This window comes from Tupaia chinensis, unplaced genomic scaffold (assembly GCF_000334495.1).
Source record: "Tupaia chinensis unplaced genomic scaffold, TupChi_1.0 Scaffold000067_1, whole genome shotgun sequence".
NCBI classification, from domain to species: Eukaryota; Metazoa; Chordata; class Mammalia; order Scandentia; family Tupaiidae; genus Tupaia; species Tupaia belangeri.
The window spans coordinates 219,794-226,169 of NW_006159526.1; the positions used below are offsets into that span (position 1 = coordinate 219,794).

Genomic DNA, 6,376 nt, shown 5'->3' on the forward strand with positions numbered 1-6,376 from the left:
TCTGCCCTTCGAGCGTGGTCTGGGCCTGAATCTGTAAAGCTCTGTCCAGACCTGCCAGCGTTACAGCCAATAAGCAGCGTACAATTTTCCTTGTTAAAACTGGGCAGCCCAGGGTGGGAGGAGCAGGGGCAGTGCTCTGCAGACAGCCTGAGCCTGGTCGCCCTGTTCCTGCAGGGGAACCCTATCCCCACCCCTGCCCTCCTGCCTCTCCCTGTTGACAGCCCTGACTCCATCCCCAGGGTGGTCGCGCTCGCTGCCCCCAGGAAGCACCTTACCACAGTGGTCTAAGAATAGAAACCTCTGGACTGAGTGTAATTTACATGCAAAAAAAGTTATCTTTCCATTCAGAAAGTAGTCAGATGCATAAAGGTGAGGCCAGCACCAGAAATCTTTGGCAACACAAACACAAAGACTCAGCCTGTGAGGGGAAGGCAAATGTTCAGAACTGCTCCTTGGCCCAGCTCCCTTACCAAAGGCCAGGGGAGGGGGCCATGCAAAATGTCGTGGCACCCTCGGACTTCCTTCCCTTCCTTGCAGCTGAGAAGTAGAAAGACCCTACTTCCGTGGATTTAATGGAGAACCAGGTGCTCATGATGTCCAATTGCATTTTGAGTCCCAGGAACTGACCTGTCATTTGGGACACCACTGCACATCACTTCTACTGACAATGACTCTCCAGAAATTAAGCCGAAAATCACCCAAATATTCATGAATGGTAAGCCACTCTTTGAATTGCCCATTTGTGGAAAAGGTGCCACTTATGTGTCCTGGGCAGAAGAAAATAGACAAAAACTAGAAAAGAGGTGAGAAGGAACAGGAAGAGGAGCATAACCCCTGACTGCTTTCTGGAGCAGGGCCTAACGGAAGCAGCTCTAGTGTCCATGATTTCAAGTCCTTGAGATAAAAAGATTCCAGCTCAGAAAGAGCTCTGTCCAAACACTGGCAGAGACAAAGACCCCTGTTGCAATACAACATGGCAGAGTTGGTATTTGTTCTGGCATGGTTTCTACCGATCCCCTCCTACACAATGCTGCCAAACATAAAGATTAGGGAGAGAATGCACACCACTGTCGCATATGGTCCCTTGGTCGTGTCCCAGAAAGAGCTTGGATGTTTCAGAAGAGCATTGTAGCTTTTGAAGGAGGACTCCTCAGAGACACCCAACATGAGGAGGAAGGCACCCTGAAAGAGCCATGAGAGCACTTTCCTGATAGGAAATAGCTTATTTCTGCAGTTTCAAGTCTGTTGTGTTCACAGAGAAGTGGAGTTGTTTAAATAAAAGTAAAAGTATCATTATTAAAATTAGGCTGCAGTGGTTGATGGTACCACAGATTTATCAGTTCAGGAAACCAAAAGCCATTTAGAGCCATGGTGGTGCAGCCTTAAAATGTGGCACTCTGGGAGGCTGTCCCACAAGGGAAGGTTCCCACTTGGCTTCAGGGGACTACCTGGATTACGCAGGAAGTGTGTGCACCCATGTTCTAGCAGCTGAGGCCGAGTGTGGTACACTGTGGGGTATGCGGTCTTTGTCTCTCTTTCTCTTTGATAGAGAAAATAAATGAACAATAATAAATCCCCAGGAATGTGTTTGTCCACTTGAGGATGGTCATCATAACCTGGAGGACTTAGAATTAGTACCACAACCACAGCCACTGCTGTTAATTTCCCACAGCGCATCATTTCTCATAAAATACCATGCAATGTTGTCTTCTATGATTTACTGGCAATTGTGTCACTATTCTGCTGGAGTTGTACACAGAACTTGTTGTAGATATTGTCACGGCTAAGGTGCTGGATTCCCACATGGCTGATGGCAGTTCAAGTCCCAGATCTGGTGGCTTGAAACTCCGGCCAGGTGTGTGTGTGCCTGAGATCACCAGAGGACAATGGAGGAGAAGGGATTGCAGCATGGCCATCCCCCTTGGAGAGTGATTTCTCACTTTTCCCTCTGTCTATCTCTGTCTCTCTCTAGCAAGTGCATGTGCCCTATGGCAAAGATCTAACAAAAAAGGAAGAAAGACATTTAGCCACTATCACATGTGCTGGTTTGTGATGTACTAGCCTCCTGAAGAAATACGAGCCTTGTTTGCAAATGTTCAGATACTACTGAAGCTTTGAATTTCAGTAGAAATGTTGGCATGCTCTTCTTTAGAAATGTAGATATCAGGCATAGGACTGTCAATGCTGTCCGATTACACAAATTACTAATCATCTGTTAGGAATTTCCTTATACAGGAGGAAACTAGCCACTTGATCCACTACAATTTGCCTGGTCTTGGTATTACTCACTTATTGTATTTTATTGTGTTGCCAGTGGGCACACGGGCTCACCAGAGAGAGAGAGAGACATAAATATAGAGGGAGAGGAAGAAAGCATCCCCTCCTTGCCAATTAGGGCATAGTCTACATTCCCAAAAAATAGAGCTGATCCTTTGATCAGTGGTATTTTTCCCCAATGGATACCTCTGTTCTCTTTCATATCATTGTCATTCGTCGCTAATTTTTGCCTGCATCCAGTTTCACTCTTTGTACATTCTTTTCTATGAAGGTGTTCTGAACACTGCCATGTCTTATTCTTCAGGTCTGACTATCACCTTGTCATGTACACACCAGACCCATATGACAGTCTTCAGAACATCCAAGTGGGCCAGATCCATTAGCACTGTACTGAGTCACTGTGACCGATTGCACGTGTACACTTTTCTGACTTCCATGTAAATACAAACTCTTGCTGATGGATCATTGTGATGCTATTTTGGGGGGAAAATGCATTTACCAGATAGACCCTGCATGGCACACACTACAGCATGTGTTATTAACTACTTTAGAAAATAAAACCCCCCAACAGAGCAGCAGGTGATGTTTGCAGTAGTGATTGTACCTGCCATTGTTTATTTAGATTTTACAGATACAAGACTGTTGGATTACATGGGAGTATGAGGGCACCATCACCCAGCACCTCGAAGTCTTTTTCGTGTCCTAATTTCTACCATATGCATCAAGTTCTAGGTGCATTCTTTATTAGTAAATGGTCAAGGCTGTGTTTAGATAGACAGATTTAAAGGTATATACTTTGTTTTACCTACTATAGCACTTGGTTCACAGCTGAAGGATCCTTTCAATTGTTAAAGATATTCAATTATTTTTTCTCCGCTTTTGTGAAATAACCAGTGTTTGGTTCAGGCACCTGGTAGCCCAGTGTGAGGTGAAGTTAGCAAGGTACTTAGTCATCTCTTTATCCACTCATGGCTTTACTCTAGCAGTGGAATATGGTTGTTCTTTGATTCCCTGGGTACCATGCCATCTGGGATTCATGTTGAAGAGCCATGGGATGATCTGGGTGTTCCTCTTTCCTGAGCGTAAGTAAGTCAAGAAACTCATTGCTAACCCCCTCCAAGGTGGTTTGAGATGTTGCAAAGGTGTCCCCTCACCATGGGGTTGTAGGGTGCTGAAGCCAGCATCTCCCATCTTCACATTTGGCCTATGGACAACAGTCACTACGTGGATTGCAGTGATTTTTGTGTCCCTTTCACTAATTTAGCATGCCTTCTAAGGGTCCTAGTCAGCTGGTAAGTTTTCTAATTTATGTAGCAGATCTGTCTCAAGATGTCTACTTATGGGTATTTTTAAGTCTTAGCCCATGGCTGCAGTTCTGCAGTCTCTAGTTTGTTCAGCTCTACACTCATTTACAATCGGCTTTTTCTTCCAACATCAGGAATTGTGCGGGCCCAGAGGATCAGAGAACTTGGGTTCATGTTTATCAAGGGCCTCTATTAAGGACTAAATTCCATATCCCTAGTCTCAGGTCAGACTCCTTCTTGATTTAGATATTGATCCTTTGCTGAGGTTAAGAACTCCATTGAAGTTGTGTCTCTACAACTTAGTCCTCTGTGTTGTCTTAGATTCTAAAAGAAATTGTAGGAGATGAAGAGCTCTTCATACTCTCACTTATATCTTTTTCTTTCTTCTAATTTCCTATAGGGCACATGTACTCCTCCCAGAGAAACAGAGAGAGAGGGAGGGAGAAAGCATTCACAATAGGGTATGGTCAAATCACAACCTTTTCACCTCCTTTTCTCCATTTTGTTGGTATTTAGGAAACACATACACAGACTCCTGGTGTGTTTTTCTAGCCTCTGGGATAAGGACTCAAATTCTTCAGTGGGCTGACTCCCTCAGCCACGAGGCCACAAGGCCTGTTCTCTTTAAATTGTTGAGTGGGAATTCTGAGTATGTACTTTCTTTCTTCAATGCATCAGTAGTTCTTTGTTTTTATTTATTTATTTTTTGAAGAGGTTTTTGTTATAGGGCGCGTGCACTCGCCGGAAAGACAGAGAGAGACGGAGAGATAGAAAGCGAGAAATCATCCCCCAGGGGGGGATGGCCATGCCGCAATCCCTTCTCCTCCATTCTCCTCTTGGGATCTTGGGCACGCACACACATGTGCCCAGCGTGAGTTTAAGCCGCCGGGTCCAGGACTCGAACCGCGGTCGACTACGTGGGAGTCCAGCAACATAGCCATTATGCTAACTGCTGGTCGCTATTATTATTACTTTATGGCGGAGTTGTATTCCATAGAGTACGTATGCCACCTTTTCTCAATCTAATCATCTATTTTTGGACATTTGGGTTGATTCCATGTCCAAGTGATTTTAAGAAATGCTATAATAAACATGGATGTGCAAATGTTTTTCTGACTGAGGGTTTTTCTATCCTTTGGTTATACACCTAAGAGTGGAATTATTGGATTGTGTGATAGTTCTATTTGTAGTTTTCTGAAGAATCTCTAGATCTTTCTCCAAAGTGGTTGTGTTAATTTACACTCCGACTTGTAGGAGAGTTCCCTTTTCACCACAGCCTTGCCAGCACTTACCATGATTTATTATTTTTAATTTTGGCCATTCTGATGGGAGTTAAGTGGTATCTCATTGTGGTTTTGATTTGCATTTTCCTTATAAGAGATGTTGAGCATATTTACATATGCTTTTTGTCTGTTCGTATGTCTTTGGAGAATTGTCTGTTCAGCTCCTTTCCCCATCTTTTAATCAATTTCGTTACTTTTTTGGTGGGTAAGCTGGTTGAGTTCCCTGTATATTCTGGTTATCAGTCCCCTATCTGAGGTATACATTGCAAATATATTCTCCCACTGTGAGGGTTGTCTTCTCACTCTATTTACTGTTTCTTTGACCATGCAGAAGCTTCTCAGCCTAATACAGTTCCGTTTGTCTATTTTTTGGACTGTTGCTCATGCTTTGGAGGTCTTCTTTAAGAAGCCCTTCTCTGCTCCAAGGTCTCCAAGAGTTTTTTGTGTGTTTTCCACAAGGGTTGTTTTTTAAGAGTTATTTTAATTAACTTTCTTTCTTTCTTTTTTTATTTGACCATAGAGGGACAGAGTGAAGATAGAGGGAAAGTGAGAAAGCAAGCCTCCAGGTCTGGGACTTGAACTGCAACCACTCTTGTGGGAGTCCATAGCCCTTAACTAGCAAGCAACCTGTCGGCCCCTCCACCAGTATTTTTAGTTTGTGGTTTTATGTTTAGATCTTCAATCCATTTTGAGTTAACTTTTGTTAGTGGCAAGAGATTAGGACCTAGTTTCAATCTTCTGCAGGTGGATATCCAGTTCTCCCAACATCATTTGCTGAAGAGATTTCCTTTTTCCCACTGGACTGTCTTGTGTCCTTTATCAAGGATCAGTTGGCTGTACGTTTTGAGGTTTATTTGAGGGTTCTTGTGGAAGACCACATATTAGATCTTGCACATGAACATCTGTTTGGCCCTTTTGTTCCCTTATCTTAACATAGCTATCTGCTCCTGTATTTCTGCTTGCTCTTCCCATGAGAAAATAGCTTGTGCTAACCATATAGAAAACCATATCCAGTACCACATCCTGTACCTGCTACTGTCTTTGCTAACTAACCCTAAACCCTTTTGTTTAGCAATGTAACTGCTTATAGGGAAACCCCACTCCCCTCAGAAATAATTAACCTGCTTGATTCAGCTTCTGTAACTGCTTGCATAGAACCCCCTGGTAACTGACCACCTATGAAAATACTACTCAAACTCCAGTTGGAGTTATAGTTCTACTTTTTTCCTTAAATTTATTTATTTACGTTCATTCACTGTACATCATTACAGCATACAAAATGAGATTTCCCATTCAGAATGCACTGTATATTGGCTCAATCAAGCACATTAACATACATGTTATTGTCAACAAATAATTTTCCATTTCTTGTTTCCTGTATATTTTGTGCTTTTTTTGCCATCCTTGATTCCCTATCTCTCACATTCTGACATATCCCACCCTCCTACCACACTGTCTCTGGTATACATGGTTGATTTTTTTTTAATTTTTAAATTTAATTTATTTCTTTTT

The 6,376-nt window shown here is 42.8% G+C and overlaps 1 pseudogene; it reads left to right on the forward strand.

Annotated features, from left to right (window-relative positions):
- The first annotated feature begins 315 nt into the window (after positions 1 to 315).
- On the forward strand, positions 316 to 1,132 carry LOC114005521 (histone-lysine N-methyltransferase NSD2 pseudogene; annotated as a pseudogene).
- Positions 1,133 to 6,376: the final 5,244 nt, after the last annotated feature.